Source organism: Canis lupus, chromosome 28 (assembly GCF_011100685.1).
Source record: "Canis lupus familiaris isolate Mischka breed German Shepherd chromosome 28, alternate assembly UU_Cfam_GSD_1.0, whole genome shotgun sequence".
NCBI lineage: Eukaryota > Metazoa > Chordata > Mammalia > Carnivora > Canidae > Canis > Canis lupus.
In genome coordinates this window covers 23,835,206-23,846,583 of record NC_049249.1, presented here as the reverse complement: position 1 = coordinate 23,846,583, position 11,378 = coordinate 23,835,206, and the positions used below count along the sequence as shown (strand labels likewise).

Sequence of the window (11,378 nt, the reverse complement as noted above, 5' to 3'; positions counted from 1 at the left end):
CAGAACCATACCCCGGGCCGAAGGCGGGCGCTCAACCACTGAGCCACCCAGGGATCCCTTAGTTTCTAAATATATATATAAAGTTGCAGTAATCAAAATGGTATGATACTTACAAAAAGATAGACATATTGACCAATGGAACAGAATAGAAAGTCCAGAATAAATCCACACACATATGGTCAACTGATCTTTGGCAAGTTATCAAGAATACACAATGGGGAAAGGATAGTCTCTTCAACAAATGATGCTGGGAAAACAGATATCCACCAGCAAAATAACATTGGTCCCTTATTATACATCATACACAAAATCAACTCAAAATGGATTAAAGACTTAAATGTAAGAACTGAAATCACAAAACGCACACACAAAAGAAAACATAGGGGAAAAGCTTCATGACATTGATCGTGGCAATGATTTCTTACAGGAAATAATTAACAGACTGAAAAGGCAATCCATGGAATGGGAGAAAATATTTCCAAGTCATATATCTAAAAAAAGAAGCTGAAAAACTCAATAGTTTTAAAAAACTAAATAATTTTTTAAAAAATGCAAGCTCAGCTATAGCTGTTTCCAAAATGCTAGATCTCCTGGAATTTTCAAAGAAATATGAAATTTGGGTGTTTTGTGATCTCTCTCAATGTTTTAATGTTGGCATCCAATTTCAACATATCAAAAACACTGGGGAGGCAAACAATTTCTTTTAGCTGGATCAGATTCCTTGTGACCTCCTATAAGTATAGGAAAGTCACAAAAATAGAAGTTTGATCTAATCAGATTTATTTTTTTTTTTTGAAAGTTTCCTCTAGACTCAAAGTGGAAAATAGTCCAGAGAAGAACTAGAGTGAAGGCAGAAATTGCAGGCTTTATCTTTAGGGTTAAGAAAGAGACCATGTGGTCCTCAATGAACAGAACAACAGTGAGGATGGAGGGGAGAGAGAATGTAGAATCCATGGGACTTAGTGACAATTAGATGTGAGGTCAAGGCCAAGAAAGAAATATGAAGTGTCTCCCAGGTTTCTCATGTAGATAACTAAGTAGATGGTATACTCACCAGCATAACCAATGTAAGCATTAACCAGTATAATGAAGGCAGGAAGAGAAACAGATTTTGAAGGAAAGACAGTAAGTTTAATGAGTTTAGGTTGGAACACTGTATCTGAATATCTGTAAAACTGGAACAGATGCAATAGATAATTGAAAAGAAAATGGTACAGTGCTGCAATGTGAAAGTCTGAGCTAGAGACATGATTTTGAAATCATCAATGTATAGGCATTAATAGAAGCCATGGGCATACATAAAATTAACCAGAGAGAATACAGAGATGACAAGTCAAAGCAACAGTGAGCTGAAAACACAAAAATTAAGGGGAAGACAGGAAAAGAAAACCCAATGAAGGAAATAGGTAAAAGCCAGGAAGAAACCTGGTGTCAAAGAAATTAGTTTCAAGAAGATGGGAGTAAAAAAAAAAGAAGAAGATGGGAGTAAAGGCACGTGGGTGGCTCAGTCGATTTAAGTCTGACTTTGGCTCAGGACATGATCTCAGAATCAAGATAGAGCCCCAAGCTGGGCTCCATGCTCAGCAGGGAGTCTGCTTCTCCCTATCCCACCTCCCCCCCCATGCTTACTCTCTCTCTCAAATAGATCTTTAAAAAAAAAAAAAAGAAGAAGAAGAAGACAGGGGACACCTGGGTGGCTCAGTGGTTGAGCGCCTCTCTTCTGCCCAGAGTGTGATCCTGGAGTCCCAGGATCAAGTCCCACATCGGGCTCCCTGCATGGAAACTGCTTCTCCCTCTGCCTGTGTCTCTGCCTCTGTGTCTATCATGAATAAATAAAATCTTAAGGAAAAAAAAAAAAGAAGATGGGAGTGAATCAAATGCTACATAGAAGGAAGACAAGTATGATAAATACTAGAAAGGGACCTCAGAAACAGGTCACATGTGACGTCAGCAAAAAAGTTTCAGAGGTATGAAATCTATCATAGGTGAAAGCAATAAAAAAATAACACGCTCAAACTTTTCCTTACACATATTTTTAAAATGCAGTATCTCCCTTTCTCTAAATGTTGGAATATTTGTACAGTATAGACACAAGATAAGGCCACTTCCCAAAAGTTGGTTATTTCTTCATCTACTTTAAACCTTTCCTGACATCTAGCAGATGAATGATTGATTGTACCACCAGGTGCCATCCCATTCTCTTTGGACAAAACTCTACTGGATAACATTTTAGTCCCTGTGGTGAAAATAGAATAATTTCTATTTAGGGTAGGGACACTTAGGAAAGGAGACATTTGTTAAAGTGACAGGCTACCTGAATAGAACACCTACCACCTGAAGCAACAGCATTCCTAAGAAAATTGTTCATCTGAATATAGAATAACCCTTGGAAGTCACATGAGAAAAAAAAGTGGTGGTCAAAACTCCAACAGCAAACAGAGGTCTACTCAATCTTTATTTGACTTGAGCCCCCTATGAATAAACTCAAAAATAGCCAATTGGGATGAATAAATCCCACAAGCTTTATTTGTTCTTTTCTGTCTGGTTTAAATATATTTGTAAGTTAGTCATATTAGTAATTTTGCTCCCATAGTCACAGTGTATTTTATAATGTTCCCCTAAAAAAAGCATTTTAAAAAGTACTGCATTCATTGGTGGGGGTGAGAAGGGAGGGGGGTTATTTAATGTGTGCTTGGATCCTGCCGGTAAATCAAGAGAGAAAATACCCATTTTCACTAAAATAAACCACCTCAAACAATCTTAAAGAATAAAATATCAGTATCATTAACATTTTATAAATTATCCCAAAACAGCACTTCAGAATTATAAGACTCTTTAAGAATAACTTAACCTCTTCCCCTTACAGATGACAAAAATGCAAATTATGGTCTAATGAAATAGAAAGAGCAGTTCCTTGGTCATTATAAATCCAGTTGACAAAGACCTGTCTCAGCTAAAACTCAAGTTGACTCTGAATGCTTGGACAGAAAGCATTTATATATATAGTACATAATCCAGTGGAGGAAGGACACACCAAGTAACATCAAATGTTCTGAATCATACTAGAAATTATTTAGGGATGATCAATCATATTATTTTATGATATTTAATATAAACAATAACTGAAAATGATGGTTTAAGTGATTTCTTGGTTAACAAGCCACAAATTTTAGGAGAGGATAATCAAATATCATATATAAAACTGACACTAGTTTATGTGAGACTCTACATTAGAAATAAACTTTAACCTATTTACATATTCATCTAAATCTATTATCCAGAGCTAGAAAACACAATGCTGGTAAACTGTGCAATCAATAATTAAATGGTCTTACTACACTGGACAAACATGTGACTTAGAGGTTTACAACTGAGAAGTTGTTTCTCTTGGGGATTTTGGCCTAATTTAAATTATGGTTTAATCTGGAATTGAGGAGGTACTATTTAAAAACCAACCTAATTTATGTTTAAAAAATAATAGCTAATATATCTTTTGAACTTACTATGTATCAAACATTGTTCTAACAGCTGTGTGTGTATGTGTGTGTTTGTGTGTGTGTGAATTCACTCTTCATGACAATCCCACTAGTAACAATAGCAGACACTACTATTATTCCCACTTTGCAGATATGAAAACTGAAGCAGAAAGATTAAATAAGTAAAATGTTTAAATTCAAACAATTAGTGTCAGTAAGAACTTAAAACCAGGCTAAGCTTCTAAAAAGTAAATCACTTTCTATAATGAATCTGCTCACATTTACTCAAAGAGTTTTTTCTATTACTACCCTTCTTCTTCCATTGCTAAAGAAAGAATAGCCAAAATGTTTTGTGTTGTGTTTTGTCTTTAATTTTTAAAGCCACTTGTTTTAAACATTGGTCCAACTGGCAGCTGTATTGGTTGGAAATAAAATAAGTGTAAATAAGTGCTAAAAAAATTTGTAAGTGGTTATGACCACATATAAATGCTTTCTCAAACACTCATAATAACTTAGGTTCTTAGCTGAAACAGTCCTTTGTTAGTGGCACAGCCAGGATCATACTGACCAAAAAAATTGTAGCGTCCATTTTATCAATCTGAATTATCATGACCATTTAAATGATTTAAAATTAGCTAATAAATATCTGTTTAAGTAAAATGAACTTAATATTGCATTTGTTTAAGAAAGCAATAATTTCACTTCAATGATCTTCATACACAAACATTTCAATGATTATGGTTGAGAGTGACCAAGTCAGGCTTTAAAGGGATTTGCTAAATCTTAGTTCCTGCTACTCAAGCCACAAGTTTTTTCAAGGTCAATAGTGACTGTCATGCTGACAATCTAGTGGGCACTCTTTCATGTCTTCATTTTACTCAACTTCTCAACAGTATTCAATCTGGTTGAAATGTCCTCTTTTTTAGTCTCTTCTGTAGAAATGATCTGGCTTTACTTCTACCTCACCAGCTGAGCTTTTTTTTCCTAATTCAATTCAAATCATTCTATATTTGAGCTCTAAATGCTATAATTGCTGTGAGCTTGGTCAGGAACCCTCTTCCATCACTCTCTTCTCTCCTTAAGTATTCTCATCTATTTCTAAGGCTTTAAATACTATCTATATGCTGATGTCAAAATAGATCTAACTCAATTTCTCTTTTGAACTCAAACTTGGTATTTCCAAGTGACTATTTAATTTCCCCACTGGGATGTCTCATAGGTATCTCGACTTTAAAACATCTGAGAGTGAATTACTGATTCTATAACCATTCTCCCACTAAACAAAGAAACAAGAAGTGACTTGTCCTACACTAGTCTTCCCCAACTCATTAGGTAGCTAGAAACTTGGGAGTTTATTCTTGGTTCCTTCTTGAGAAATAGTCATAGATTAAACAAATTAAGGAATCTCTCTCTGAAACAGAGAAAGCAAGTGAGGTAAAGTATTAACAGTTATTGAATTTAAGAAGAGGAACATAAGTGATCATTATACTCTTCTTTCAACTTTTCTCTATACTTGAAAAGTTTGAGAAAAAAATTTAAGTTACAGAAAAAAGGGCTTTGGTAAATTATTATCTTCAATAAAATAAACCACTGGCACATAGCCCATTATTGAGTTAATAGTCTTTTCTGTTTTTTGTTTTTGTTTTTGTTTTTGTTTTTTTAAGAGAGAGGGTAGGAGGAGAAGGAGGGAAGGGGAGAGAAAGAGAGAATCTCAAGCAGACTCCACACCCAGCGTGGAACCCAACATGGGTCTTGATCCTGCAACACTGAGATCATGACCTAAGCCGAAATCAAGAGTCAGAGGCCCAAACAACTGAGTCACCCAGGCACCCCAATGAGCTACTGTCCTTAAAGCAGAAGCACTGTGACAGAACACTCAGCCCTCTTCACTGCATCTAGAAAGATCAGCTTGTGAGTTTCATATATTTTAGAAAATTACTGAGACCTTAAGAGCCATTTACTCAGTATTAGGAAAAAACAAAGAACCCCTCAAAAACAAACAAAAAACCCCAAAACTCTGATTCTTAGCTTCCCACACTTATTGCCAAATTTTATTTTAGCCTACCAATATTAGTCTGGAAAATAATGCAGAAAATGGCCATGAGTTTAAATTTTTTTAAAAGCTGGTGAAGGGAAATTGAGAGCTTTAAATTTTATCATTAAAGGAAGGAAAGAATCTAAAAAGAAATCTGTTACCTCAGGAAGCTAGAAAGAAAAGAACAAGGGATACCTAAAGTAGAAAAAAAGGCAATAATGAAGATCAAAGCAGAAATCAATGAAACAGAAAACAGATAAAATAATGAAAATCAAAGAAGCCAAAGATTATTTCTTTAAAGAGATCTAAAAATTGATAAACTTTTATCCTGGCTAAGGAAAAAGGAAATATAAAATTATCAAAATCAGGAATGAAAGATGAGACATTGTCACAGACCCTACAAAAAGTAAAAGAATTATAAGAGAATATTATGAAGAATTTATGCCAACAAATTAGGAAATTTAGATGAAGTGGACAAATTGTTAGAAAGACATAAATTTTAAAACCTGACTTAAAAAGAAAGAGAAATAGGTCTATAACAAGTAAATAAATTAAATTAGTAAAAGGATGTTTCTAGAAAGAAAAGCCCAGTCCTGTTGCCTTTACTGATGAATTCCATCAAACATTTAAGGAAGTAAACAACCTATACAATGACATTTACAAAACAGGTGAAAACAGTTCTCAACTCATTCTATAGGACCAATAGTACAATGATGCCAAAGCCAGGCAAAGGTATGGCAAAAGGTAGACCAATATTCCTCATAAACATAGATATAAAAATCCTTAACACAGTGTGAGTAAGCTAAGTCTGGCAGCACATTAAAAATATAATATGACAAAGTGTAATTTATCCCAAGAATATAAAACTGGTTTAACACCTAAAAATCAATTAAGGTCTTATATGAATATAATACAGAACAAAAACCATACAATTAATTATCTCAGTAGACAAAGAAATAGTATTTGACAAACTCCAACACTTATTTATAATACAGACTGAAAGCAAACAAGAAATTAAAGGGAAATTTCTCTACCTGATAAAGAATATTTATAGAACAGCTGCAGCTAATATTAACCTAATAGTGATAATCTTAATGCTTTTCCCCCTAAAAGCAAGACAAGCAAATCCATTCTCACTACTTCTATTCAACATTGTACTGGAGTTTTAAGTCAGTGCAAAAAGGTAAGTTAATTAATCAATGAATTCGGTACACATATTGGAAAGAAGTAAAACTGTCTTTATTCACAGATGACATGACCTTTAGTGTAGAGAATCTAAAAGACTCCACAAAGAAAATTAATTATTAAGTGAGTTTAGCCAAGTTGCAGGATACAAGACCAATATACAAAAATCAACTGTATTTCCATATATGACCAATGAGCAAACCAAAAATAAAATTAAGGAAAAAATTCATTCGCAATAGCATCAAAAGAATAAAATTTTTAGAAATAAGTTTAACAAAATAAGTACAAGATAGATCTTATACTGAAAACTGTTAAAACATTGCTGAGAAATTAAAGAATATACAAATAAAAAGATTGGAAGACTCAATGTTGCTTAGATAGCAACTTCCTCCATATTGATCTATATTGAATCTATTTAATGAATCCCTATCAAAATCTCAGCAAACTTTTTCATAGAAATTCACAGTTGATTCTTGAAGTTATATAATATAATGATATTAATATAATAATATTAATAAATTTATAATATAATAAATATAATAGTTAAAAATATAAAACTTCTAGAAGAAAATCTTTGTATCCTTTGGTTGGGCAAAGATTTGTGAGATACAATACCAAAAGCACAATCCACTAAAAAAATTAATAAGTGTAACTTTATCAGAATTTAAAACTTTCATACTTCAAAACACATCATTAAGAAAATGAAAAGGCAAGCCACACACTGGGAGAAAATATTTGCAAACCATATATCTGATGAAGGACTTGCATCCAGGATACACAAAAAACTCAATCATCAGAAGACAACCTAAATAAAAAATGGGCAAAAGATTTGAAAACACATTTCACCAAAGATATAGAAATATCTAATAAGCACATAAAAATGCTTAACATCATTAGTTATTAGGGAAATGCAAATTAAAATACAATGAGATGTTTTTACATATCCCATAGATGACTTCAAACAAAAATATCAACTGCTGACCAGAATATGGAGAAATTGAAACCTTCATACACTGCTGGTAGGAATATAAAATGATACAATCTCTTCAGAAACAGTTTCTTAAAAAGTATGTATTTACCATAAGATGCAGGAATTCTACTTCTAGGTAGTTTCCCAAGAAAAATGAAAATATGTGTCCACATATGTGGATTTTCACAGCAGCAGAGTCAGAATAGTATAAACTGCAATTAATCCAATGGATAAAATGTGTTACATATTCATACACTAGAATATTACTCAGTAATAAGACAAACTATTGATAATACTAGAATATAGATGGACCTCAAAAATCTTTTGGTTAAAAAAAAAAAGCTATATATAGAGAAAGCAGATCATTGGTTGCATGGGATTGGGAGTTGGAAGGAGGCTGGCTACAAATGGGCATGAGGGAATCTCTAGGAAGTGTTATAAAACTGGATTGTGGTAATGGTTGCACAACTGCATAAATGTCCTAAAAAACACTGAATTGTATATTTACAATGAAAAATTTTATAATATGCAATTATACCTCCATAAGTCTGTTTTTAAGAAAGAAGCTGGACTGTAAGGATATAAACTTCTAAGAAAAAAAAATCTAAAATTGTCTCAAAAAAATAATACTGGTTAACTGGAAATTGCCTACCACATAGAATTTCTGAGACTATAAAAGGCTCTTAAAATGTCAAAATCTCCTCCTACATTTTATATGAGTTTTGTTGTTGTTAGTCTTCTGGAAACACTTGAGTGTCCACATTCTATTATGTATCATATCCCTATTTTTAATGGAAGAAATAAAATCTGTCAGTCTCTTAGTTTCTTGTATATTGAGGGCCAACATTTTGGACCTGCTCTAAAGATCTTCTATACTCCTTATTAGAAAGAGAATAGGTAAGGGAAAGGTTGAGGTTATAGAAGCTTTCTTGATGGTGGGGAGCCTATGGAATAAGAAAGAGCTTCATTTAGAAGCATTAAATCCAGGGCACCAGTTCTTAATCCTGAATGAACACTGGAATAACTTGGAGAGCTTTAAAAATCCCTGTGCCTTGGCTGTACCTAGACCAAGGGGATCCAGGTAGAAGTATTTTCTAATGTTCTCCAGGTGTGTGCAGCCAAAGTTGAGAACCACTAGTCTGGAAGATGTGGAGGCTCAAGAACCTTTATGTTCATGACCAACTGTCTTCTGGGAATGTGGTCTGAAACAGTTGCAGTTTCATATGGTAGCCACCAGCCATGTGTGATTACTGAGCACTTGAAATACGGATAGTCAGAACTGAAATATGCTGTTTTTGTAAAATATGCACTGGATTTTGAAGACTTAGTAAAAAAAAAAAAAAGAATGTAAAAAATATCACTAATAATTTTAAACATCTATTGCATATTGAAATAATATTTTGTTTGGATCTACTAGGTTAAATAAAATATATTACTAAAGCTAACTCACCTCTTTTCTTTTTTGTGTGATTACTAGGAAATTTGAAGTTACATATGTGGCTACAATAATATTTTTATTGGACACTGCTGATAATCATTCTTAAAAAGAATCATAAGATCTCAGAGATGAAATCACCTAGTTCAGTTCCTTCATTTTACAGCTAAGGAAACTGAGACCTAGAGAAAGTGGCCCTACAACACACAGCTAGAAAGTGACATAGCAGAGATTAGTCAGGTCCCCTGACTCCTGCTGTCTATGGCTATTTCCATCACACTTCCTCAAGGATTGTTAAAACAAAAGTGCTCTATCATCTCCTCCCAAAATAGAATGTTTAATTTAATCAACTGGTACTGAAATATGTACTTTTTATAGAGTGCCTTTTTTCCCTCTAGGATGTTCTATGTAAGTCTCATGCCTACAACTTCTGACTTTGGTGCCATACATCCAATGCACTACTCTTGGTGTCATAAAATAAACCAAGAAAAATATAAAAAGATCAAATCTCACATTCTACTTTATACTAGGAAAGGTTACATGTCAAAGGGCACTTGCAGAAATACCACAAAAATAAACTTAAGGGAAAGAAATTGGTAGGGGAGGGCAGGCAGGGGGGTTGAAACACAATGAAAATAATACTTTGTGTTCCTATTTTAAGTGCCTTTCTCAATGCTATATGCATAGCAGCTAGAGGCAAGCTGGAAAGCCGCCAGGTCCTGGCTGCCAGCAAAAATTTTGTCACCTCCTTTGAACATCTGAAGTATGTTTACCCAATAGATTTCATTAAATTACACTTCCATTAGGAAGCATACAATGTTGATACTCATCTCAAAGATCAAAGGGATCGCTAAGAGGCATGTCATCCTGCTCCCCAGCTGATTGCTATTTCTGGGCCAATCAAGGAAAGGAGCCAGAACAATACTTAGTTAAAAAAAAAATTGTAGCATCTCCCCAAGGACTATAGACTAAGAATCTGCAGCCCCATTATCAAAATGAGCATATCATTAATGACAATACTCATACAGTGAGTTATTTTAATACAACTCCTACACAACAAACAAGCTGGATTTGGGTCATTAGCTGAATTTGTAAAGCAGTATTTCTGAAGGCTGAAAAACTCTTTAGTAAAAATTTAAAGTTTAGAAAATGGAGAAGGTCCCATTTACAAATGCAAGAGACAGATTCCAGTTTTTATTAATTTCATTGTGGTTCTAAATAAACCAACAGGTAAGCCAGATTGGAGATGGTTAATTTAATTACTGACAGGTTGTAAGATTTTTTTTTTTTCTCATCTCACTAATTTTTTTGATGGGAGATTTAAAGAAACACCAGAAGTGCATTTTTTTTTGAAGGTAAAACTATTCCATCTTGGAATCCAACGACCTATCTTGAAAACATTTAACTTCCAGGAGGAAGGGACACTAATTTCAAAGGATATAAAATTTGGCCATGGAAAATTAGAAAATAACAACAAGTCATTTCAACTGGAAATAGAAATATTTAATGTTGGTTTAATAGAAAGATTTAAAAAATATATATACGATACTGAGAAACATCTACAAATCCCCAGTCTTTTATTTGATGTTAGAAAAGGTAGTTCAGCAATAGCTCAATGTTCTAAGCCTGATTTCAGGTAGTGGAAACTCTTCTCTAGCAATTTTATTGTGGCAAATGTAGTAATTTGCCCAAAATGGGATGAAAGAGGCAAGGTTCAGGCAAGTATACTTTCTACTTAAGTCTTTTTACAAGCTCTGGTGGCAAGTGACCCATCTATAGCCACAACCCGGATTTCAGCTGTCCTCTTTCAACGTGTAGTCAGCCTCTTGGTTGCCCATATTTGACACATCGTATGAACTCTAATTATCTATCTTTTGCAATTAATCATCTGACAATTACATTTCCTGTACTTATAAGCATCCAGCTGGGAACTGAGTTTTATTCTGAGAGAGAGAGAAAAAAAGGATTCAGGTTTCTAACAAATTACTTCTAATTAACCAGAACCTTTTTTAGTCATCACAATGTAAAGATGCCTACAGCTAAGTGAAAGAATTTATTGTTTTGCATTCTTAATGATACTTTAAATTTTCATTTAAATTTCCCCAAAAGGCAGTTTGGGAAATGCACTGCACTAACTTTAGTTAAACAAACATTCTGTTTGGCAGTACATAAAGAATGGGGGAAAAGAAAGAATTTCTAAGGAAAAGGAACTTGCAGCATGACCAGAAAGGACAACCAACAAAATTAAATAAAGCAGAGATTCAAGGTGTACGTCTT

General features: G+C 33.7%; 1 protein-coding gene across 11 annotated transcripts in view; it reads right to left on the bottom strand.

Moving 5' to 3' along the window:
- Positions 1-11,378, bottom strand: part of VTI1A (vesicle transport through interaction with t-SNAREs 1A) — a 357,029-nt gene that overhangs the window by 304,144 nt on the left and 41,507 nt on the right. The gene's annotated exons all lie outside the window — the stretch shown is intronic.